Source organism: Hippopotamus amphibius, chromosome 9 (assembly GCF_030028045.1).
Source record: "Hippopotamus amphibius kiboko isolate mHipAmp2 chromosome 9, mHipAmp2.hap2, whole genome shotgun sequence".
Classification (NCBI taxonomy): Eukaryota; Metazoa; Chordata; class Mammalia; order Artiodactyla; family Hippopotamidae; genus Hippopotamus; species Hippopotamus amphibius.
Genome location: NC_080194.1, coordinates 2,218,888 through 2,246,335, shown reverse-complemented (window position 1 = coordinate 2,246,335; position 27,448 = coordinate 2,218,888). Strand labels below are relative to the sequence as shown.

At 38.4% G+C, this 27,448-nt stretch overlaps 1 protein-coding gene across 19 annotated transcripts in view; it reads right to left on the bottom strand.

The window, feature by feature from the left end:
• The window catches only part of PHF21A (PHD finger protein 21A), a 183,653-nt gene that overhangs the window by 62,475 nt on the left and 93,730 nt on the right, over positions 1 to 27,448 (bottom strand). Inside the window, exon 4 of one of the 19 annotated variants that reach the window (XM_057748151.1) lies at positions 19,770 to 19,948. The exons of the other annotated variants lie outside the window; for them this stretch is intronic. The gene's annotated coding sequence lies outside the window, so the exon portion shown is untranslated. The remainder of the gene's footprint in view (positions 1 to 19,769; positions 19,949 to 27,448) is intronic. 19 annotated transcript variants of the gene reach the window in all.

Here is a 27,448-nt window from a genome sequence, read left to right as displayed (position 1 = left end):
GGCAAGCCACAAGAGCACCTAGTAAAAAACCTTTAACCACCCCCTCCCCATTCTGCTTTTAGGAAAAATACGTAGACAGGCAGTACAGTACAGCAAAGATAATACAAAGGGTCAGGAAATCTGGGTTCTGGTCACACATCTGTCACTACACTAGCTTTGTGACCCTGAGTAAGTTATTTACCTGATCTCAGTCTCAGTTTCTCCACTCAGTCTTCAACATTCTCCTCTGTTAAAATTCTGTGACTCTCTAGATAACAAGAATACAGTCTCTTGATTTCCACCTCCATAGGCACGGTACACAGAAGACTAGCAACGCTCACAATGATCATCCTGACACCCTACCAAGAAGTTAAGTCATTAAAGAATAGTTTCATTCAGGGACTAAAAATTCACGTGAACAAGGGTCCAGCAGGTAATGCACGTGGATGAAGCAGGCCAGCTGTGAGATAATAGAGAGTGATGGGGACTAAAGTCAACTGGACAGGGAATGACCTGTGTAAAGGCACTAACGTAAGAACTGCTTTCAACATTGTTACAATACCTTTGTTACTTAGATTAAGCCCATGGGTTACCAGTTTTCAACCTCTAGACAGTAATCACATTCACTGAACTGTAGTTACTAGCAGAGGAATCAGTCATCACTTAGGAACTTTTTCAACAGTAAAAGGTGAGTCAAAGAGAATTTCAAATAACTAGAAAATTCACATGGCTTTCCTGTTAATCAGAATCTTATCACTGTTAAACGACTGGGTTGTGACTTTAGTGGGAAGAAGCACAGACATAAAAGCAAGTGATAAATGGGTATTAAGAAAAATATGGTAAGATGAAATAGACAGACAACAATATACAAAATATAAAAAGGAATAAAAATTTAATAATAATGTGTTCCATAATTGTGCCAATTTTATCAAACAGCCTAAAGTACCTTACAGACAATTTAACCTCCTCTGATCACGTAACATCAACGTAAGAATGAGCTGGACTCAGTTTCTCTACCACTGAACCGTAGCTGTCTCTAGGGCTGAAGAAAGCAGCTGTTTCAACAGCCACATTGTAGAGGTCAGGAAAGTGAAAGCTACCTTGTTGAAGCTGTCCAGGGAATTACAGTAAGCAAAACATAATCATCAGGCTTGGAATCCAACCAGAACACCAGAGACATCTCCTACACTTCACTGGCTCTCATTTCTGAGTACTCAGGATTTTTCAAAATCATTTAGTTTAAATGATTAAGGAAAAGAAATTTATGTTATAAACGTACCTATCAATTAATATTTTTTTCAAGAATCTTACTTTCCGAGTGAGCCCTAAATAAAAAATGATGATACCATTTTCACAAGTATTTCCCTAATGGTGTGATTTTTTTAGCTTAAACAATCATACGATTATACAGCACTTTATAGTCGTAAATTTTCACACTCTCCTATCAAATAAGATTCTCACAACTATGTGGGGCAACTTAAGGCAATTGTCTTTGATTCAGACAGGGAAACTGAGGTGACTGATGACTAACCAAAAGTTATGTAGTTACCTAACAGTAAAAAAGGCACTAGAATATGGAATCCCTCTTCTCTGGAAAACTAGTCTGAATGAAGCTCTGTTCACTGAACAAAGAGCTGAAGCTCATTTGTCCAAGCCAATACTTCTGCAGCTGACAGGAGGCTGGGTGATACCCAAGCAGACTGACTAAATGTAGAGTACACTGGTGTGGGGAGTTCAGCCAGTGGGGAGACATGTCCTTTGCTGGACATCAGTCTCTAGATACAGTAACTGCCAGGAAACAAAGACAGGCTGTCAAAAGCCAAGGACGAATAACCCACGCAACAAATTGAAGGGGCCAAGCAGGAGAGGAGCCTGCGGATGCAGCCAAGGTGGGAAATGGGACAGCCAGAGATGAGGCATGGACGGCTCAAGAGATGGGTCTGGAGCAAATTTTACCAAGAGTGCCCATCCTAAGCCAAATTTCCTATAAGCTCGGAACACCAGAATGGCTGGGACTATTCTTAAAGGGACTAGGCAGTGCTGGATAACTTGCTCCAAGATGCCAGAGAGACGGTACTTCTGTCATCAAAGATATTCTCTCTGACACACCGGAGCCAACCCAGCAAGAATGATGTACTCCCTCATCTCTGGAGTATGACGGACAATTTTAAGATTCTGTTGCTAACCTTCTACCTCGAGCCAAAAACTTCAATTCTGGAACAATGACTTCAATTTAATACATGCAGTGGATGCTGGCAACATTTAGACTGGTAAAATACCGGGTTCCAGTATTTAAGAAAGTAAATCACAGCAAACTCTACATACCAGCCACTAACATAAAGCTGGATTTAAAATTTTTGTTCACTAACAGATTTATCCTACTGCCATAAAAACCATACAGCTATTTTGCTTTTAAAATAGAGCACAGATGATCAAAACCCAGATGCAAAGGGGCTGGGGAAATAACACTGTAAACCACACAGAGAGGTTTTAAAGTCAGTCTTCCTGCGCGCAGAGCCAGTGCTAGGAATCCCGGCTGCCCTCCCCCACTCGCCACACAAGACCAGGACTCAGTCAGCAAGACTGCTGTGCAAGTGACACAGCCATCACTTCTGCCTAGTCTCCACAGGCCTAATGCATGTGATGCTGAATTTACTTATCTCAGTAGGCAGCACAGCCTCGCCAGGAGTGGTTATGTTTTAGACTTCGTAAGAACAAGATGTCAGGGGTTTTGTTGCTGTGGCATCATTCTGCCACACCCTGTTTCAATTCTGTGCTGAGCTGGCAAAAGCACTCAATCAACCCAGCTCCATAATCCAGCTCTGCTCACCCTTCAGATGTTCCAGGAGCAGGACGAATTTGCAATATTCACTGGCAACGTGACATACCAGTAACACAGATTTGTCCACTCATCACACCCTTTGAATGTCTCCTTGGCCCCTCTCTGTCCTTGGACCTCCCAGTTGTCATTTTCCTTTCCAAATATTTCCTGTGATATTTTCATCCAAAGGACCTAAGGATCTAACTCCATCTCAAGCCCACAGATATGTGTGTAATAATCTCTGCTATACAGAATCCTGGGAGAAAGACCCATCAGATGGTATTTGGGCTTCCCACTCTGCTTAGATTCTGAGAATGAGAAGACAGGGTTGTTTCCATCCCCTTTAAAAGAACCCAGTTGATTTCAGGATGGCCGTGAGGGCAAGCACGACAGACGGGCTTGGAGAAAGCAAGGATATATGTCGTCTGATGGATACAGTGGAATGGACCTACTCGTGTGCAGGCTGTCAGCCTTGCCACTAATCAGAATGGGGAAGCATCTTTCGGAAAAGAAAATGGAACAAACTGGGTGGAAAAGAAGAAGTAACATGAAAGTACAATGTTTAACGAGCAGCTTTTCTTGGTGGTTGAAGGTGCTCCTTTCCTAACTGAGACTTCTTGTAACAGGAAGGAATCATTCCTACACAAGGGTGCGTACCTATACGTCACGGGGTGTTTGTTTGTGTGACAGTTATACTGTCATAATTTTAGATGGTTAAAGCTCTGCTCCAGGGTTTATAAACGATCAGAGCACTCGTCACTCTTGGTGCAGGTAGAGTGAGATAGAGTAGTTGAGCAGTTCATTTTTCTTTATAATTACACTCCATTAACCTTCCACATGAGAGCTCCCCTGTGCTTTCATACCAGCAGCACCAACTGGCTGCATTTGATAAGGCTCTACAGAGTCTGCAAGACCAGCACATGCAACAAAAGGAACACTTTAATACTGCAGACTTAAGCAAGAGCTGAACGCAGTTCTGCAGCTCCTCTACTTATTGGCACACGTATTCAGCTGAATGACACATGTGTAGACAAAAACAAACCAAAATCGTAAAGTCTTGAAACCAGCAAACAGCTGATGGGAGCTTATTCAAAGCAAATGTGACTCAAAATCCTCTGATAATCTTTACCATATTAAAGCTCCACACTTATTACTATTTCTCTAACCTTTGATAATGCAGCATCCTATAAGAAATGTACTCAATATACTAAAGCTTACAGGCTGACACAATTACTGGGTGATCTGTATTACAATTAGATCACACTGGTGTCTACAGACTGCATGTTGTGAAGGTAATTTACTCACTTAAGTATTTCTCCTTAGGTATCTCTTAGTAACTCATTAAAAAAACTGGTTAAGAACTAGCACTAAGTCTATCTTTATCCTTCTTGACAGTGTGCAAATAAGTGATTTCCTTCTCCCCCTTTTTGAGAGAGAGAGAGAGAGAGAGAGAGAGAGAGAGAGAGAAGAGACCTATCCTATTAATAATGCATTCTCCTGCAGTTTTTAATGCAGTGTGCCCTGAACGCTTTTTTTCATACATACAAAGGTAGATTAGTGCTTTTCCTACCCTGGGCAAAGACCAGGTGTTACATGCTGGAGCAGATAAAAAGAAAGCCAGTTTGGGAAACAGGTGCTGGCACAATTCATTTTGAATAGGTTTTCACTTATTGTGGAAACAGAAAGCAGCCAAATGTACACCTCTGCCCTAACCGATGGCATCCACAGCCCTCGCAACATCTGAGAATAAGGGTTCCACCATTGCCGTGTGTGTTTCTGGATACATCCCTAACCACAGTGGCCTAAGGAAGGTCAACAGGTACCCAGACAATGCTACTCACTACTAACTAGCTTCCTTTGGCAAACATATGCCCTGAGGGTGTTAGTCTGCGGTAAGTATAATCTGACAATCAGAAAATGAAAGTACAAGAATTCAGTGGTACAGCATTTTCTTCATCAAATGTTACATTTAAAACACTTTTCTAGAGATAGAAACTACAGCACAACCTCGTTTTTGAAAATTAATGAGATATTTAGTACTTCTTAAAAGTATCTGGCAGAGAAATGATTGTTTGCATTTACATTTTGAAAATGGATGATTGGATCTGAGAATTCCACTACACTCCTTTCTTTCTATGTTTTACATATGAAACTGAAGGATTTTTCCACTAATATGTTTCTTTTGCTTAACACCATTACAAACGCACGTTACTCACGTTATGTTTGTATGAATCTTACCACCATGGCATCATTTTTAAAAAATGCTTTCCTTAACCCAAATATTAGATTTGTGCTTGCAACTAAATAGTTCATAATTCTTTAAAACCCAGTATCAAAGACATAATTTTAAGATTTTCTTGCTGCATATTACATGTGGAAGCACTTAGCATAATGATGCTGAATGACCAAATGCCAAAAGATAAAGCCAGCCCATGCCCACAGAAAGCAGCTCCTGAAGATGTTGGCTTTCAATGTCCAGATCCAGTGACAGTCAGATTTCTCTTCTGCCTAGTGATGCATATTTCTCGATTCCTAATAAGTAGAATTTCTTTCACTAAGTACTTATTTTTCAGTTTTAAGAGTCGTAGACATTAAAATTCCACTCTCTATTAACCATGTTAAGAATCAGGCAAAAGCCAATCTACCTGCTCAGGATCTGTTGCTCTGACCCATTGCTGGGCCACCTGTTTACGTGTGCTGCTTGTCTCACAGTGCAAATCAACCTGCTGCTGGGCAAACCTACCTCATGCTGTAAACCCATTCTGCAATTTCAGTCCCGCACCAGCAATCGGTCCTCTTACCTGAATCTAAAACTACCGCTTCAACCAACTAGAGTCACACCTTATTCTACTGCTCCTATACCAAAAAATGATACACCACAGGCCCATGTGCAAACAGGTCATCTCTGAACACTGGGCTCCCGAGGAAAGTGGAAGCACAGTGTTGCTCCTATGAAAACATTTTAGTACCATCAGCTGCAATCAGCCTGCTACCCAGAAATATACATGTACTACTGTGGAGAGGCTAAAAAGGTTACTGAATCCCAGAGGACAAGGGCATGAACTACAAACACAAACCATTCTGGTCTTCTTTGTTTTAAAGATTGGCAACTTATCCAGAGATGGGTTTCCGTCTGTGTGATTAGCACACAAATTTAAAGCAGCATTAGAAAAAGTTCTCAGAACACCCTTTGAGTTACCCACAACTATCAATTTGCTTGCTGTTTTGCATGCACCTTGCTAATCATTCTTTCACCTTAGATTTATAAGGATGTTAAGGCCATAATAGGTTGTATAAGGTTTGAAGATATTATTTATCGAATATATCTACAGAGTTGGTAGTATGGTATTAGATTTTGTGGTATAGTATTAAAAAGTTAAATTCTTTAAGAAGTTTATATAGCTATTTCAGGAAATAGAAGATGTGTTTGTAAAAGAACTATAACATTTCTTATAGATTATTAACAAGTAAAATTATTGGAAGATTTTTAAAAATATGTAAACAGAGCAGAAAATAGAGCCAACACATAGAAGACAAGGTCAAACCTGGGAGTGTACGTTTTGAGCAATGATAAATCCAAAAGAATATTTTTGAGACAAAAACCATTAAACATGGGCTATCAATAAGAACTAAAAATTTTTACTTTGGAGAAACAGAGTAAGGCAAGTGTAGATGCAAGTGGTTGATTATAGGTCCTTAATAAATAAGCAAACATGTACCCAATGAAAAAGCATGTATATACTTCCATTCTCAAATGTAAAGAATTTGAGAAGACTATTCTTTGAGAACAGAATGTAGAATTAACCTATCTTGTTTCTAACAAATGCATTTGAAAATGCATGTCTATTTTTAGAAAGGAATTTTTAAAAATATATACAGAGAGAGGGCCAAAAATGTGTAGTTTAGAAGGAGCTGAAAAGTTACTAGACTGTGGTTAGAAGACACAGAACTATGTTGATAATTTATAGAAATATACCTAAAAACACAGATATGAAAGAACCAAATATGTTGCTTATTAGCAACAAATAACTGTGGATGACAACGCACAGGGATGAGAGGGACTGACACTTTAATGAGAATTTCTGTATCTTAATGGGTGAGGAATTCATCACGTTTCATTTTGTTCAAGGCCCTACTGTCTCCAATGTACACAAACATCTTAACTTTTCTCCTGAGGATGAATTATAGCAGTAGTGAACAGAAATGCCGGTCCTACTCCTCTGTGTGAAGGCAAAGTCACAACCTTCTGCAACGCTGGCGACAATATGATATGACTTTTACTAAACAACTACCAACACCCTTAGTCTTTTTTTTTTTTTTTTAACAGACACTGATAAATAGAAATAATGATCTAGGGAAGATTCTAATTTTTAAATTGACTGGAGAGTTGAGGCCAGTTATGTTAACCCTCTGAACTGCTTGATACTTGCAAAACAAAAATAAAAACAAAGCAGTACCAAATTATAAGAGAAAGCAGCAAACTTTAAAGAAGAAAGCAACATATTTAGCATGAAGAAACTGCTACATCATTTCCCAGGCTATGCTATGAAAACAAATCATTCACTTCTATACTATATGCCAAGGAATATAGTGTTATTTGGGGACTGTATCTTCTTACCTTTCGATGTAACAGTAGATAAACCCTACCTCTTATTTATACTCTACTGGGAGTTGCAGGATCTCTTTCACCAAGACATGAAAATACTCATAACATTTCTGAAGTCACTGCTGAAATGACTATAGTTGAGATGTGGGGCTAAACAAAGTACACAAGTACCAGAACTAGTCAACAGTCAAACTGTATATGTTAAAGACTTTAATGTTTTCCTTTTGAAAAACAGTAGACTTAAAGCTGACCAAAATCTCACCAACTATGATTGTCTAATGATTTTAATCCAACCCTTCTGGAACATTTCTATTAGGATATAAACTTAGAGGTCACTTTTTTCACTATTTGTTTCATAGTCAGAGGTCACCATTTGTGTCATTTTCTAAATTCAAAACCTATGCTAAAACAAGAATTTAACACTCTAAACTTTGAGTAACGCCACATCAATAGTTCAACAAATCTCTAACCATCAAACCCAGACATTTTGCTAATATAACTGAAATAGCACACCGGAAATTATTAACTTAGCTGCTTTAAAAGCAGAAACACCATAAAAAAGTCATGCATTGTTCTGGTAGGGAAGCTGAAGGGTACGTGGAAGCTGAAAAATCAAAGTCAAGTCAAGGATTCTGTGACTATCAGGGTGGTGGAAATGGGGCAATAATTTAGAATTAGGTTTTAGAATCAGGGCTCTACAATGTTTTAGAATGGCTAATGATAGGGCCATGTGAACTTCCATATCAACAAACTTCTATTTCAATGAATTACTGCCATGTACTTAACCAATGGGCCTATAGGTTCTAATGAGATAAAACCACATTCACCCGACCTGAAAAATAAATGAGACTAATAATGAAAGCCACAGTTGTGGTGACTAATCAGTGCTTCTGCCACGTGTCCCATAGCTTCAACAGAACAGCTAACAACACAGGGAAGAAAACAAAAACACTGCTAGCTAACACTGCAATTTTGTATAAGAAAAGAGCAGGAAGGGGATTAGCTGCATTCTTTTTTTCCCCCATGCTTACATTTTAAAAATTCCATTAGTATCTTGCCAGATTTTCAAGAGAAAAACTGCATGCATCAGAGTTAACTGGTAAGATAGGCCATGGGAAAATAAAACCAATAAGAAACCTTTCTGTTCTGCACTTCACAGGGCTGTCACTCGTACTAGAAAAACGTCACTTTGAAGCCCTGTTTGCATTCCATTTTTAACTAGAGGGAAGAGGATGGAGGTCTTTGGTTTCTATGACAACCCAGATGGGCCGTAATACAAGATACTTACAAATGTTCAATTGCAGGGATGCCAAATCAAATTAAGGCAGAGTTAGCACTACTTCATAAAAACTAGATGGGGGAGAAAACAAAATACTTATGGCAAAATGATGCCATTTCTAGAAGTGGTTCTGAAAGATTTCATGAGAAAATATAAGAAAAAGAGTGGCTATTTTTAGTAAAAAACAAATAAAACGGCAAAACTAATATATAAAAATAAAGCTCCAATTTACATGAGTAAATGTTTTCATTAAATTTGACTACTGGAAAATTACTACCTCACTTAATGTTGAAAAAAATTCCTCTCGAATAACATGAATTTCATTAGTGATTTAAATCATTACAATCTGGCACACTGGCTGGGCTTTAATGCTAAGTTGAGCTCCTTTGAGCAACTTTTTCCTTTGCTTCATGCTCAAGATTGTTTCCATATTTAGCTTTCATAACTAGGGTACTTAGTCCTCAAAATAATTGTGGAATGGCTAATGTTTCAGAAAGGAACTAATTTGTAACTAGTACTTACTGTAACTTGTGAAATCTATTAACTTTCCAATAGAATACAAGAGTAATCTACCATATCTCTTTCCATTTATAAATTACAATGACCCCACCCCCACAAACATTTCTAGCTTTTAAAAGCACTACTCTGAAAAAAGGTATTCATATGTGGCCCTCTTCATTTGAAGGGGAAAATGAAATGCTTTATATTCAGCCCTAGTAAGCGATCTGATTTAGATCATGGATCTTACCAATGGGGTTACACCTTTAACACTATAATGAAGAATTATGGACCTGGCCCCCCCAAAATGCCATAAGTGCAAGAACATATACACACATTTTGCACACATTTCAGGGAGTTTAGAGCCCCACCCCCACCCCCGAACAGCCTCTGAGAGCTAGTTCACAGCCTTATTCAGGTCCCTTCTCCCCCAAAGCCAAAATCACATACTTGTAATAATGGTAGTCCCCCAAACAAACAAAACACTTAATATTTTCAACAGTAAGTAGACTGCCAGTAAAATTTTACTTAAAACACAGGTCAAGTAAAGTGAATTCAAATAAAATGCATTAGTTTAATAAATATGTATTTGCTGCAAAAATTTTACTAAAGCTTGAATACTACAATTCCAACTCTTTTGGACTTCCAATATTAGGTAAGTTTGTTTGGCGCCTTCTTCTTCTCCCCAAAATGGCATAAACCCATTTAAAATTATTTTGAGAGATTCTGAGATAAGTGAAGGTGGTAAAAACAGGACTAGAACAAGTTTCTTGGTAGAACTTTTAAAAATTCAGATGTTACTTGTTTTGAAAGGAAAATCTGTATATTAAGAGTTCCATTTAAACAAAAATAGCAGGACTTCCCTGGTGGCGCAGTGGTTAAGCATCCGCCTGCCAATGCAGGGGACATGGGTTCAATCTCTGGTCCAGGAAGATCCCATATGCCGCGGGGTAGCTAAGCCCGGGCACCACAACCACTGAGCCTGCACTCTAGAGCCCGCATGCCGCAACTACTGCCCCTGCACTCCACAACAACTGAAGCCCGTGCACCTAAAGCCTGTGCTCCACAACAGAGAAGCTACCACAATGAGAAATCCGTGAAGAGTAGCCCCCGCTCACCGCAACTAGAGAGAAAGACCCAAAGCTGCCTAAATTAATTAATTAATTAAAATTGTTTATATATATATATATACACACACACAAAAATAGCCCTGAAAACACTGTACCTACTGTACTGAACAAAGGGGAAAACTTGGATTGAAGGCTAAAAAACTTTACCAACCAGGATGTTGGTTTTCCTTTCACCCTGTCTATATGACTCTAGTCATCACTCAGCCTCTCTTTAATATTAGTTTCCTCTATAAAATTTGGGTGATACCTATACATCTCCCACCCCACTCAAAGAAAAAAGAGAAAAAAACTTTCAAACATAAAATTAAGAGTCATAAAACACCTAGTATTCCTATTACTGATAATGACACTAAATAATAAACTGACAGTCTAAAAATGCCAATGAACTTGATTTTTAAAACACCATAAAGCTGCCTGCTACCCATTATTATGATGACATTTTCAGAAAGGGCAGTGAGAAAAGGCTACGATTCTCACTAGGATGACGACTAGTACTTACAGAAGATTAAGAGTGATGTATTATGTACAACAGAAACAAAGATAGAAATATACACATGGCTCCGCACACTATGGAGAATATGATATTTAATTTGAAAGGTACTCGTGAGGCTTTGCACACAGGCCCATACAAGCACCTTTAAAAGTTTCATTAGACTCTGTGGATATTTGCCCTTCATCAATTGCTTCCTATGCCAGGATTTCCTTTTTGAGGGTTGCAACCTAATATTCTTCACCCAGGCAAGCACAGGCCTATTTTGGAAAGGTTCCCTATTTCAGAAGGCTCAGTGCTATTTCCATTTGGAAACACATCTTTATGAAAATATGTATCATCCCCAGAACTAGAATGCTTAGATATATTAAGTTTCAGCTGTAAGTGATATTTTTAGAAAAGTGGTAATTTCAGAATCTCTACTTCAAAATTACAGAGTTGGGTTGTTTTTCTTTAATGGAGTCACGAAGTAGAAAATTAAAAAGATATACCAATAATTAAAGTCCTCACCTCTCTTTTTCTAGTCCCATTTTACATAAAAATTTCAAAAACTTTTTCCCTTAAGTTTAAAAAATCACCAAATTATGCATAATAGAAAGAAATTTAATCAGACATTCACCTTCATAAAAACCAAACAACTCAATGAAAAGGAGCTTTTAACAACAGTAAATGTTCTCAGAAATGGTCTGACATTATGGACAGTGCTGCTGTACAACAAAGTGAATCCATCTGAGGTGCCTTGTAATACAGCAAAAAAAATTGTACTTTTGACCAAAGGAAAAGGATTTCACTTTTAATACATAAGAAATAAAAAACCACTGTCATATGCCAATTATACTTCAATTAAAAAAATACACAAATATCAAATCATTATGTCATACACCTGAAATATTGTTATATGTCAATTATACTTCAATGAAAAAAGAAGAAGAAGAAGAAGAAGAAGAGACATCAGGGTGTGGGGGCAGAGAAGAGAAGGAAGTCCTTGTTCAAAGACTGTACTAAAAGCTACTTAAAACATGTGAGGATACTCCATGAAATAAAATATTTGATCAGTCGCTAACAGAACATCCTATATCCTTTTCCTTAACATCACAGTTTTAAAGAACTGTGCTCATTTGACCTCTTATCCAACAGAAATTCATTTTCCTTCATATTGGTTTGCACAGCACAGGAGTATTTATTTGCTTATAGTACTTAAGTTTTACTGTGGATTGAGTGCTATATCCTGCCAGCACTGGACAGCATTCCACTAAACTGTATCCTCAAGATGAAGGACTTATCACCCAAAGATCTATCTGTAAAATAGAGTCAATGCTTCCCGAAAAGACGATCTCTCCCTCTCACTCACTATACACATACACCTGCATACACTCAAATTTTATTCCTCTCTTACGTCTACTCCCAAAGGAAACACACAGCATGTAGATAAGCTCAAGAGTCATGCAATGCTGTTTACTCTTTGCCTCTACAACAGTACTTCTCTGTCATTAGAAACTTCTCTGGGCATAGAAAATGAGACTATGCAGTTAAATTTTAATACATGCCTGTATGGCACCCGTAAATACAAACATGTGCATAAGGTGTGATTAGAAAATTCGAATTTTCAGAAGTCACCAAAAAAAAAATCAGCCACAATATAGGTATGTCTTGCATATACTAAATTACCTTAGGCAGTTGCTATTTTTTGGTTGAAGCTTCCTAAGATCATAAGAAACAGTAAAACCTTCATTTGAGATACTGATTTGATTAATGGGCACCACACAGTCAGATCTTCCCATTCTGATTTATAAAACATGTTATTTTGTTCACTGACAGATGAATGGATAAAGAAGATGTGGTATATATAACCCAAGGTAATCTACAGATTCAATGCAATCCCTATCAAATCATCAATGGCATTTTTTGCAGATCTTGGAACAAAAAAAATCTTAAAATTTGTATGGAAACACAAAAGACCCTGAATAGCCAAAGCAATCTTGAGAAAGAAAAATGGAGCTGGAAGAATCAGGCTCCCTGACTTCAGACTATACTATAAAGCTACATTAATCAAAATAGTATGGTACTGGCACAAAAACAGAAATATAGATCAATGGAACAGGATAGACAACCCAGAAATAAACCCACACACCTATGGCCAATTAATCTACAACATAGGAGGCACGAATATACAACGGATAAAAGATAGTCTCTTCAATAAGTGGCGCTGGGAAAACTGAACAGCTATTACATGTAAAAGAATTAAATTAGAACATGCTCTAACACCATACACAAAAATAAACTCAAAATGGACTAAAGACTTAGATGTAAGACTGCATACTATAAAACTCTTAGAGGAAAACATAGGCAGAAAGCTCTTTGATATAAATCGCAACAATATCTTTTTGGATCCACCTCCTAGAGTAATGAATATAAAAACAAAACAAAACAAAAAACAAATGGGACCTAATCAAACTTAAAAGCTTTTGCACAGCAAAGGAAACCATAAACAAAATGAAAAGAAAACCCAAAGAATGGGAGGAAATATTTGCAAACAACGCAACTGACAAGGGATTAACCTCCAAAATACACAAACGGCTCACACAGCTCAATATCAAAAAAACAAACAACCCAACCAAAAACTGGGCAGAAGATCTAAATAGACGTTTCTCCAAAGAAGACCTGCAGATGGCCAAAAAGCACATGAAAAGATGCTCAACATCACTAATTATTAGAGAAACGCAAATCAAAACTGCAACGAGGTATCACCTCATTCCAGTCAGAATGGCCATCATCAAAAAGTCTATAAACAATAAATGCTGGAGAGGGTGTGGAGAAAAGGGAACCCGCCTGCACTGTTGGTGGGAATGTATATTGGTACAGCCACTATGGAAAACAGAATGCAGGTTCCTTAAAAAACTAAAAATAGAGCTACCGTATGAGCCAGCAATCCCACTCCTAGGAATATATCTGGAGAAAAGCGTAATTCGAAAAGATACATACACCCCAATGTTCACTGCATCACTATTTACAATAGCCAAGACATGGGAGCAACCTAAATGTCCATCTACAGATTAATGGATAAAGAAGATGTGGTGATATATACAATGGAATATTACTCAGCCATAAAAAAGAATAAAATAATGCCATTTGCAGCAACATGGATGGACCTAGAGATTATCATACTAAGTGAAAGAAGTCAGACAGAGAAAGACAAATATCATAGGATATCACTTACATGAGGAATCTAAAACATGAACTTATATACAAAACAAAAACAGACTCACAGACTTAAGAAGCAAGCTTATGGTTTCCCAAAGGGGAAAGTTGGGGGGGAGGGATAAATTAGGAGGTTGGGATTAACATATATACACACCACTATATATAAAATAGATAATCAACAAGGACCTACTGTATAGCACAGGGAATTCTACTCAATACTTTGTAATAATCTATATGGGAAAAGAACCTGAAAAAGAATAGAGATATGTGTATGTATAACTAAATCACTTTGATGTACACCTGAAACTAACACAACATTGTAAATCAACTATACTCCATAAAATCCAAGTTAAAAAAAGATGTGCTATATATAAACAATGGAATATTACTCAGCCATAAAAAAGTGAAATAATGCTATCTACAGCAACAGGGATGGGCTTAGAGATTATGACACTAAGTGAAGTAAGTCAGAAAGAGAAAGACAAATACCATATGATATTACTTATATGTGGAATGTAAAATACAACACAAATGAGCAAATCTACAAAACAGAAACAGACTCAGGTATAGAGAACAGACTTGTGGTTGCCAAGGGTGGGGTGGGAGAGAGAAGGATTGGGAGTTTGGGATTAGTAGATGCAAACTATTATATATAGGATGGATAAACAACAAGGTCCTACCGTACAGCACAGGCAACTACATTCGATATCTTGTGATAAACCATATGGAAAAGAATGTATATACGTATAACTGAATCACTTTGCTGTACAGCAGAAATTAACACAACACTGTAAATCAACTATACTTCAATAAAATTTTTTAAAAACCACATTATTTTAACTCTATTGCCAAAAGCCCTTGACGGTTCTCAACTTTTTAATTTTAACCAATGAATAAAACTATTGGCAATCTTTTTACTAAGAAATTCGAACGACCTTACACTGGAACAGTTAGACAAACACTAAGGGAACCATCAGTACCAACCATTATTCCCCAGGAGCAATGAATAAAAGAATAATATCTGTAGTGCAATTAAGCCTCTATGGCTCAAGATGGATCATCCCATCAATTGTGAAACAATTATATTCCCGCTATATGCCTCCGATCATAAAGAAAAAAAAAACCACTTCTAATGAAACGTAGAAAGACTTTTTTGCGTGTGAAATGTATTCATCATTTCTTTAAAATTTTTTCACATCAGAACTCTTAAAAACAGAAGGAAATAAAACATACATGGAAAAGAGATTAATCATTTAATTATTTAGGGCCTACAATTGACTGTGGAAAAGCACAATTTTTAAACTTTGAAACTGACTAATCTGTAATATAAAATGATCTTTGTAGATAATAAGTAATTCAAATTCACACAAGAGAGAATTAAAGAATTGGGGCATTTGTTTTACTTTACATTTATGACTGAAAAACCAGAGTAACCCACAAATGGATCATTGCTGACCTAGTCCTTACAAATAAGAACCAAATCATTTAAAATTAAATCTGTTATAAGTTATATGCTTCAAGAAGTATCTGCTTCCCATTTTCAATTGTTTTACAATGTTTCCAGAAGTCCAAACAAGAATCATGATAATAGGGCAATAAACTATGAGGAATCAGTAAGTTCCGAATCTTTCAGCTGAATATACAATTAGGGCAAAGGCTAAGTCAAAGCTAGAATTAAGAGAGTAGCACAGACATATATATACTACCAACTGTAAAACAGATAGCCAGTGGGAAGTTGCTGTATAACAAAGGGAGATCAACTCGATGATGGATGATGCCTTAGAGGGCTGGGACGGGGAGGGTGGGGGGGGGAGTCACGGGAAGGAGGGGTTATGGGGATATGTGTATAAATACAGCTGAGTGACTTTGGTGTACCTCAAAAACTGGTACAAGAGTGTAAAGCAATTATATTCCAATAAAAACATTAAAAAAACATTTTAAAAAAGCTAGAATTAACTAGCACCTAACGAAATGTATTTATTACAGTTTTTTAGTTTTAATAAATCTGTCCTCAGCCTTCTGATCTTCCTAGTATTTCCAAATAACCTCCACAAATCACTCTGTATAAACAGCAAGGAGTCCAAGAGTATACTGCTACACTCACCCTCTCAAGATACTCAAATCAGTTCAACTACATGGGCTGTCTGCTTAAGTTAGAGGATGAAGTTATCACTTAATGAATTAACGCCATCTAGTGGGATCAGTGAGATTTCAGCTGAATCTGGTTTACTCCAAGTTACTACAATCTATTCAATTGGTCAAATATCTTGTCTTAAAATACACACTTGTATTAACAAGTGAACTATCGTGAATGCCTACTGTAAGAATGTGGTAAAGTTGCCTACAATAGAAATGGCACAAAAATATTTTAAGACCAGCAATCTTCACTTAGAAGGGAATAACAATTCTATTATTTCCTTCAAAGGCACAAAATATAAACACTAACAATACGTATTTTTAAAAATCAGAAAAAAGCAAGGTCAAAATCAAAACATTTGCTCAATAAAAATTTTTAAATAGTAACAACAATAACAACTATTATTTATTTATTAAGTGCCTAGCATATACCAGGCACATCACAAAGTTTTAATCTTTAAAGCTATCTCGCAATGTAGTTCTACAGACAATTCCCTGTTACAAAAACACTTACATCCAGAGTGATTAATCAAAAAAGTGATCCTTCTTCCCTATAACCACGGTGTGAATGTCCCATCTTCAACACCAGCTCACTTCAAATCTACCATATGCCTAGAAACATACCAAGAGATGATGAGGTTCTAAGAGAGGAAGAAGAGTCCTGGCCTTTGAAGGAGCCCAGGCTCAGCTCTGAATCCAAGAATTACAGAAGATACTTACAACCACCTTTCATCATAGTTTTACTGTTAATTTTATTCACATTAAAAATAAACTGCCAGAATGAATATTAAATCCATCATTATTTTGTTTCAGTGACATAATTTAAACCAAAAATTACTGAGAAAAAGATGTGCACCCTTCATATAACCTAACAATAAAAATACCTGGACTTTAATTTCCATAAATATGATTTATTTTTATCATTTGCAGGTCTTAGGATGATATTAGACTCTCTCATCAGGTACAGGATCTATCGCAATAGTCAGCATTACTAAAGTTATTTACATTCCTAATCACATATCTGCTTCTATTTCTTCTCTTTGCCCTTCTTGGGATTACCAGACTCCAGGTAAGAAAAGAACTTCAAGTAAAACGTGTTCATTGTTTTTCTACTCACCGGTATGTGGGAAATAACACAAAGTGAAGTTCAGATAAGTAACCTGCAAACTATTTCATTTTCCAAGTGGGAATGTTAACTGTAACATTTCAGCACCTTCCCCTACACTGTGTATGTGTTTACATACAAACACTCCTACACTCCACCACGTCAAATATTAGCCTCATAATACATAATAATATCCTGTTGATAATTCAATCATATTTAGCAAGTTTTGTAGAATCTTTAAGGGTATTAAAATTTTCCTGTGTGTGTGTGTCCTTATTAAAGAACGTATCAGAGCAGAATTCCATGTTATAAAGCACATCCAGGGTACTATGAGCCATACGTGGCCTTGGTTCTGAAAAGAACAGCTGAATTTCATCAGAACTCTTCTCTTCTTTTCCTGAAAGAGTTGGGAAACTGGTGGCATACATCTCATCCTGACCCAGTTTGCTTCACTAGAGAAGTGCCAATGGCCTGAAAACCAATCCAGGGGTCAAAGGCAGAATATAGAAGAGCCGACCTGACTGGCTGAGCTGACTGTTAAATCTACCTGTATATCTAGCAAAGGAAGAGAAACAGCAAGATACAGAGAAATGGGGCTGGGTTTGGAGTGTGAAAACCCGATGCTGCTGGACAAGCTACATCTCTCTGAGTTCAAGTATACTTATTTGTAAAATGAAAATGAAAATAATAACAACAATAATAAAATGTATGTTTATGTTACATAAATATATCTGAGTAATAGAGTTATGTTAGATTTAAGCGAACAGATGTGAATGCAAACTGCGAAATGCTATTTTCAGCCTAGCAATCCTGTCCACCCTATCCACTCCACTCCCATCCCACCACTGCTCTGTATATTCACCCCCCATCTTATCCGTATCCTTTCATAAGATCGGTCTCCTCCCTGCTCAGTGAACTTAACAAGTTTGGTCCCATTTTTAAGCTTTTGTTGATGACATTCCCAGGGCCTAATTTACCTTTCTTTCTCTCCTCTGCCTCTGTCCACCTACCCTTGAACGTTCTGTAAGTACCACCTCCTCTACAAAACTCTCCGTGACTCTACCTGCCAAGAATGATCTGTGAAACCCTGTTACACCAAATGGTTGAATCATACATAATTTAACACCTACACATACGATAACAGCAGCTAAAAACATATAGTACTTACTATATGGCAGGCAATTCTAAGCACAGTTTGTAATTTAATCTTCAAAGCAATCCTATGAGATAGGTACTATTAGTATCCCATTTTACAGATGGAGAAACTGAAGCACAGAAAAGTTAAGTAACTTTCCGAGGTTCCAGAGGTAGTAGATGGCAAAGCCAGAGCAAGATTCTAACTCAGGCAGTCTGGTTCCAGAGCCAATGCTCTTCTCCACCACAGAGTACGGATTCTGCCTGTTAAATGTTTTATGTGCTTTTGTCTTTTGACCCAGAATGTATGATCCCTAAGGATAAGGGCATTTCATTTAAGTGTAACCCTCCATAACCTTGCATTTTTCTGGGCTCTACAATTACGTGCTCAGTGTTACCTTGAAAGCAGAGATGGACCATCAGTCACTTTATATTCTGGGAAGGGAAGTTCAACTCTACAATGAACCATTCCAAACTTCAGTGTTCTCATTAAATAAATATACTAGTTTGTTAAGCTCTGATAAAAGATTATTCCTGTTTCTAGCCTAGAGTCAAAAAAATTAGGGGTGTCTGAGGAACATTAATTTAGTCACTTAATAATAAATAACTTTAAAAATACTTAAAAATAAGTCTAGTTTGAGAGTCAGTTGTAGGAATAAGGATAATCTTCTGAAGATAAAAACTAAAGCTCTCTCCTGATTTATACCCACGAAGCAATCTCTTGAGCATCTGTAAGGAAAATTAATAATGGAGGTTTAATAATTCAATGACTAAGTCACCTGAGGCCAGGTATACTACCAGTCTAAGATATACAACTATTTTTAAAACGTCAGCATTCTATAACTATAACTGACATTATGGTTTCCGAAGGCTTTTCTTTTAAATACATTATGTTATTTGTACTTCACAACAATCCTGTGAAGATACGTAAAGAAGAGTAAAGTGAAGCTCAAGGAGATTTAGGGATCTGCCCCAAATGACGCAATTACACAGCAGAACCAGGACCCGAGTCTTTGTTTTCTGACTCTAACGCCTAAATGCCTTTACGCTGTACGACACTGTTGGGAACAGTGGTGTGGGTAGCTCAAAATGAAGTTAAACTTGGAGTATGTTTTTTGGGGTCTCACCTTTTGATGGTTTATAATACTCCAAGTCAACAACAACCATAAAGCAAAAATAAGAACAGTCTTGGCTCTGGAAGAAACAGCAGGTCTCCTAAGCTGCTGTGCACTATTTCTGAAGCCCTGGCCCACAGAAGTCAGGGAAGAACAAGAAATCAAAATGTACGTGTGTACCTCTCTTTCCCCTTGATTTTGGAAATTTACTGTCCCCCTCTCCTGACAGCCCCTTTCCTAACCCAGCGGACTGGGGGTGGTAATGATTAGCTGACTTTTAAGACTGTGTTGTTAGGTACACTGGAGCAACAGAAGGAACCAGACAGTGACCAGTAGCTCCCTCTTCACTGGCTTCTTCCCCTCCAACTATCGACAAGCATGCTCAGGTCTCCTCTGCATAAAAAACGGACACTCTCTCTCTTCCCAAGGCTGCTGTTCTCTCTCCTCTCCTTTCCTGAAAGGTGAAAATGAAATGTGTGATGAGTAGAGAGCCCAAAAGAAAATGGGCAGCCAATAAATCACAGCTCCCGTTCCCCTCTATCACTACGCTCTTTGTTATTGTTACTTTGAAATATTAACTTTATTAGGAAAGCATCTGATAGTTGTGTTAGATTACAGAATCAGTCAATTTTAAAATTAGGTGGCCTGAGGATATCAATTAAAACATGGATTTTTTTTCATTTGTTCAACAAATATTTGAACACCTTCACTAAATTTCCTAATGGAGTTACCGGGCTCTTTGACCTTCCCACTAGACTGTGAGCTCCTTAAAGGTAAGAATAAACTGTTTCAACTGGTAACTTCACTTGTTAGCTGGCCAGTGCTAGGGTGTTTAAGAAGTGTTCAATGAAACAGCTGCTGAAATAAGAAGACTGCAATTCCTAAGATACCTTCTGGCTCTCGAAGTCTAGGATTTCATGACATCTCCCACTTGGTACTAAGCATTGCTTTTCATTTCTAAATTCATGAAAGAGTTTTGGCTGAGATCCTTTTTCTTCTCTGACTTCTGCAGAATAGAGATGTTATTTCAGGCACTGTCTTTAGCTAACAAAGTCTCCCCAAAGCAAAAAAATGTGGATGCCCATGAGTTTGGCATAGCAGAGCTGTAGAGCAGTTTTCACTTCCTGATTGACTTCCAAAATAAAAGAATTACTATGAATTTTTGCCTTCTTTTAATTTAAAAACTATATACACAAAACACCAAAACAAAAAGGAAAGACCAAAAGCTTCTTTAGTATAACATTACTTTTAAAACTTCATGCACATAAATTAGAAGCGAGCTGCACACCCTAGGTCCATTCACTCTGTCTAGACTTGCAGACTACCCGTCAGTCACAGCTTCAGTACTTCCTGTGCATCTTGGGACCCACGCTACACTACTTCCACTGCGCCCTTCCTTGCACTAGACCCCCTCTTCCTTTTGATCTTAACAATCCTTACTCCTGAGCTGCTCATTACTACTGGAAAGAATCCTTTAACCAAGCCACAGGCTCTGCCTGAAGTTCATGCCATCCTTACCCTCACCTTCCAGTCACCCTTAGGTGATCATCTATCAACTTCCCTCAAAAGCTACTCGGATCTCTGTTTTCCTTGGCCTCTTTGTGCTAGTGCGCCATTGCCCGTGCTCCTCCTGGGATCCTCTGCTCACCTGTCACTATTACTTGTCATTACTTTCTTGTTTCTCTTTCCCATGGCCCTGGAAGCTTCTTTAGGTTTAGGTCCTCTTATATTCATGTTTTTTTAAGTTCCTATCCTAGGCCCTCTTCCTCTCCTTATCTACACTCATTCCCTGGGTACCTACATTCAACTTCAATGCTGCAGTTATCTCTTTCGTGGGACAGTGGAAGTCCACATACCCTGGATAGAATCGTGGCTCTTATGATTAGCTCTATGGCCTCAGGCAAGTTAACTTCAGTTGTTTACTCACCTCTTAAATGGGGATAACAGTATACACCTCACAAGGCTGCTGTGAATATTAAATCAGGTAACAATATAAGGTACCTACCTAACAGGTCTGGAACATAGAACATAGCAGAAGTCAATAAATCTATGTCTCTAACCCTGGCCTCTCTTGAACCCCATACCCACATTTCTAATTATATGATAGACACATCTACATTAATGCCTCACCAACACTGAAAATTTGGCCTGCTCAAGACCCAATGCATCACTGTCTTCCCACCTTGCAGTTTCCTATCTTAATAACACCCTGACAGCTCAGGTGGGGAATCCTATGCACGTTCACGCCCTCCCTCTTCTGTCTAATTAGTCCTAGGACTATCCTGTCCTCCTATCCCATGGCGGTGATTCAGGCCTCTTACTAGGACAATTTATAACATCTTCCCAACTAGTATCTCTCCCATCTTGAGCAGTTAGATCCCTTTGCTAATAGAAAACTTTCTCAAAAAGGGATATCACCACGTCATTTCTCTGCTTAAAATTTCCCGTGTCTTCTCCCTGGTGATGATGGAATAGAGCCTAAACTAGGTGAGACACTAAAGGCTGCTAACGATTGTACCTCACCTCCCACTATATTCATTCCTTCAGCCACTCTGAATTACCTGCTATTTCCAGAACGTGAAACGCTTCTTCTTGCCTCTGTACCCTTGCTTAAATCAGTTCCTCCCTTCCACCCAATATCTCTCCTACCTATCTAAACCGCGTTCATTCCTGAAGACCTAGAACAAACACTTCTTTACACAAACCCTTCCCTAATCCTCTATTAATATCTCCCTTCTCCATGTCTGCAAAACACTCTGTTTATAAGTCTATAATGGCATATACCATAATCTACTTTATACTTCAATTTATATGTTATGCATCTGTCTCTTCTACTATGCTGCCAGTGCCTGGAGAACAGGGAGAGTAGGTCCTATGCATTTTCGTAGTCCGCTGCCTGGAAATTGGTAGCCCTCACAGATGTTTGTTAAACTGAATAGAATAATTATATGATTCTATCATCTAGAATACAGACCTACAGCATTTAAAAAACTAACTAAACAGAAACTACCTCAACCAATAATCAAACTTAACATCACTGATAACTGGGCAAATGGTCATGTTGTGCCCTCCTGTGATGAAGGCACAAAGTACTCTAAGCAGTATTCTTAAACCAAAAATGTTTAATGTGGATTCAGTCATGAGGAACCAAATCAGATAACTCAAAACTGCAGGACATCCAGCACTGCAACTGGCTTGGACTCTTAAAAAATGTCAGCTAATGAACCTCTACCCCTTTCCCCTTCCCTCCACAAAAAGGCCATGAAACTGCTAAAGATTAAACATCAAAGAGAAATGGCAACCAAATGCAATGTGTGATCCTTGACTGGATACTGGATTAAAAATACAAAGCCTTCTACAGAACACAGTGGTTATCGACTAGGGAAATGTGATTTTGAGATTAGTGTTACCCAAAACTATAGTCCACGGGCCCCTGCTGATCTGTAAACTATTACTGATAAGTGATAAGTATAAAAGTTGAGAATGAACACTGAGAAATGTTTAGAGAAATGTGACAATAATTTTATGTCTGTTTAATGATAAAACAATTGGGCTTGTGCTTTGTATATATGCTTTTTTTTAAACTTCACTTTTCTAATAATCCATCTTATTGTATATTACAAAAGTGCAAGTGATGGATTGGAAGTTTAAAAACAGATCCTTTACCACAGATAGTCTGAGAAGTACTCTGTTAGAGAAAAGTACTGTATCAATCTTAAATTCCCTGAGTGTGATACTCATACTATGGTCATGCTGGAGATAAATGCTCAAGTCTTTAGGGGTGAGACATCATGATGCCTACAAGAAGCAGCAAAAATAAATTTAAGTAAACATGTATACAAAGAAAGCATACATCTCTATTCATCACTATGGAGAAAAAATTAACTAGACTTTTAAATCCAAGAGATGTACACCTGTTAATTTTTAAATGATACACTTGCTATCTTAAAGCTCTAGTACAATGAAAAAATGAGATTCTTATTAGCACTAAGAATGAGTAAAGATGTAGGAGATGTCAGAGTATACTGAAAGCGAGTAAGACTGAAGACCACTGCTTGCAGACAGTACTCAGATGTACTCCCTTCTTGCCCCGTGGGTGTGGGCTGCAGACTCCCTATCAGCAGTGGTGGCGCTCCATGAAGCTGTCTGGTAAGCTGAAATTCTTGACAGTGAAGAGCTCCAGATTTTTAAGGTTAACAGATTTGTTCTTTTGAAAAAACCCAAAACCAAACTGGTGGGAAAGAGATCATTATCCTTACTCACTATAATATTTTATTTCTAATTTCTACAAAATTAACAAAGATTGCACAGATGAAAATGCAAGTGGTTTTGTCCCTGAAAACTGTTAATTACAAATACATGGACGGATAGGAAAAATTAATCTTTTCCTTAAAAATAACCAGGGTTCAATAGACAAGACTACCAAATAGCAAAGTACAATGCAATCAGCTGCCCAAACCACGTTACTGTACTTTTTCTTTCCAACTCTGTGATCTCGTTAGCACAAAATTTTTTTTTGCTGTTTTGGCTAGTTAAATTAATTACCCAAACTAGCTGTAGGGGTTTTAGAAATATGTCCTATGCTTAAAGCTTCCTTATAAACGCATCAAAATATATCTCCCTAGAATGCCCTCAAGACCTGTTAGTCAGGTATCCTGAATGTCTGGGCTCAAGCTCATCATTGCCTTCAGCAGAATATATACTATTAGCATTTTAACCTTTGCCAGTTGGGCAATCTACAGGGGAAAAACAAAAGAATCTTCCTAACATTGAAAGAAAATAGTCAGAAGATTTCACCTCTTGTCATTTCAGAGAAAACAGCTATCCTGAAATAGCCGTCTGTACATAATTTAATTTGTGTCCATTCGCGTGCGTTTAAAATCCCACTAACCTATTTGACTCAATTTCTTATGGAAGGGATCTCACAGAATCACAAGTATATATCATATGGCTTGGCAAAAGACAATTTGGCAAATGTGAACAAAATCCTGAAACAGACACCAAATTAAAACAAAAAAAACCAAACAGAAACTGAGACAGCAATTGATGTTTGTGGAAAAAACGATGCTGCTGTACGGAGAATGACTGCAGGTAGGCGCAGGTGGCAATAACTCGCTGAACGGCACTGCTTACAGCCTACCACGGCAGACTCTCACAGGCGCACATCACCAGCCTCCAAAATAACACCTCGGAGCAACGCAACCCAGGGCAAGACTTTTTATGACAAAATCAATGTATCTTCACTGTAAGCAGCAGAAACACACAGATCATGTAAGAAGCTAAAATTGTGTTTAAAGACAAACTCATTTGGTCAAAAATAAGGCAAGAAAAAGAAAGGGAGAATAAAATAAGACTTTCCCATTCTGGAAACTTAGTCTACTCTGGGGTTTTCTGTTTTGTTTTGTTTTGTTTTGTTTTGTTTTGTTTTGTTTTGTTTTGTTTTGTTTTGATTTGGAGCCTTTGAAACTCACATACTCCATTTTTGAACTTTCTGGATGCTAATTTCTCAGTTATTGGTTTTTGCTTTATCTTCTCTGAAGAGGCTAAGAAAGAACTGATTTTTAATGTTTTCTAGGAGATGGGAGAAAAGACTGTCAGCTTTTAAACTTGGCAGTAAAGGCACTTTTTGATGAGTATAGGATCTGAGTTTCAAATAAAGTCATATCAAAATTAAGCATAACATCAAATCAATCTTAACTGTTTTCACTTGAGATTCAGATCAACCTAGAAGCTAACTTTTACTGATAAATACACATGCCACACCAAAAAATAAGATGGCCTTTTAGAAACTAAGTAGGAATGAACCAGGCCCATGCAGCACTTGGATATGACCGATTTCAGGCAAAGTCTGCTGAAAGCAGGCATCAGAGGAGTTTAAAGACATTCTGCCACACTCCTAAGTTCTGGAGCTGCTATCATGGAGTATCATGTTCTTACTGACGCTACAAACTGCACGGTGTCCACTTGAAGCAAATTTTTTTCAGGACCTAAATGCTTTACTTGCTTTACTTCTGTATTAACTTAGGCAGTCAGACTACGTTCCAATCTTAGCAATGAAATTGAGTCTCATCAGTCTGTCTAGATTTGATGGGCTCCTTTGTGTTTTTCATATTTCAACTTCAAGAGTTAAACAGTAGCTTTGCTCTAGAAATGCGAGAGCAACACAAATATGAGTTACACCTCCTAGGTAGCAAAGGACCACATAACCATCAAAAGCAGGAAAACCAGTGAGCTTGACTTGCAGGGCTCCTAATCATCTTAACCGTCACGTCACAGCATCTCAAATCCTCTTCCTTTAAGGGCACATCACTACTCTCTACATGTTAACTCCCTTTTTTGGGCCAACGTTGTGAAGAGACTGCTTGACCTGAATGATGGGATCTTAGGCCAACTCTGGTGAGCAAAGCTACTCTAGTGAAAGCTGGTGGTCTCCTACTCCATTTCATTCACCCTGGCTACTTACTGCCAGTAAACAGGCCATCCTGCCGTTCAAAACACTCCGACTGGAAATACGATTACCTTTTCTTGGATCTGGTCCCCATTTTCTGGCACCAGTGGTGTCACTTCCCAATGTCTTCTTTTGTTCCCTGCTGACATTCTCAGACATGGCATTTCATTCACACACAATGCATCTGCAGAGTCAGATCCTGTGACATGTTTGGGGACGACACTAGAATTCCCTGAAGTGGCTGCTGATATCCTGCAGCAAACCAATTTTTCATGAGAACTGCTACAAGGAACGGGAGAGCCGGCTCTGACACCGCTTGACTGGTCTCACGCAGCGGCAGCAGGGAGCACCTCGTCCATGTGCCGGGGTGAGAGCCCTCTCTAGGCACGGGTACTACCGCTGTGCCTCTCAAAGCAGGCCCTTGGCACAGCCGGCTCCCACTTTCACTTTTTCTGCTCCTCTTGTGTCTAACACCATCTGATGACCTAGAATATAAAACACTACACCTTTTGGTCCTATTTACCTCCAGAAGTTATGAAATTTCTCAGACATGAACATGACTCCCAGCTCCCTACATCTTAAGTTATCTCCTGGGAACTACACCACGTGTAACAGACTCCACATTCAAAAGCATCTTGTTTTGAATGCTGATGTGCTAATAAATGCATGATAGTTATAACTGAAAAGGTTTATCCCAAATCTAAGCATTTCAGATACATGGAAGGGACCATTAGACCGATTTTTTTTAATTAATTATTTATTTTATGGGCTGTGTTGGGTCTTTTTTGCTGTGCGCGGACTTTCTTTTTTTTAGTTGCGGTGAGCGGGGGCTACTCTTCCTTGTGGTGCGCGGGCTCCTCATTGCCGTGGCTTCTCTTGTTGTGGAGCACGGGCTCTAGGCACGTGGGCTTCAGTAGCTGCAGCACATGGGCTCAACAGTTGTGGCTCACAGGCTCTAAAGCGCAGGCTCAACAGCTGTGGCGCACAGGCTTAGTTGCTCCGCAGCACATGGGATCTTCCTGGAGCAGGGACGGAACCCATGCCCCCTGCGTTGACAGGCAGATTCTCAACCACTGCGCCACCCAGGAAGCCCTAGACTGATTTTTTACACACTTTAACCAAGTGTTTATTAACAAGGACACATGCCCACCTCTATCAGCGTCATGAGCCTGTGAACAGTATCATGCTGGGCGGAGCAGCACAGGAGGCACCGCGAAAACCAGCAACAAGTCAGAACAATCTTCCTTGCGCTCACATGTTGGGAACTCCTGAGGAGGGGCAGGAGAACTCACTTTGGAGGGAGAAAAACCACCACAAGAACAGACAAGGCAGGCATCACACTAAGTGGAAATGGATCTGTGCGTGTGTGGGGGATGTTCTACTGAAACAGAGAGAGCTGTATGTCAACGATTTTTTTTTTAAAGACACAAATGCTGTAATGAGAGACACAAATGAGAACGACGTAACAGGACTAGAAGTTAGCCACGTGCATATATGACTGTAATT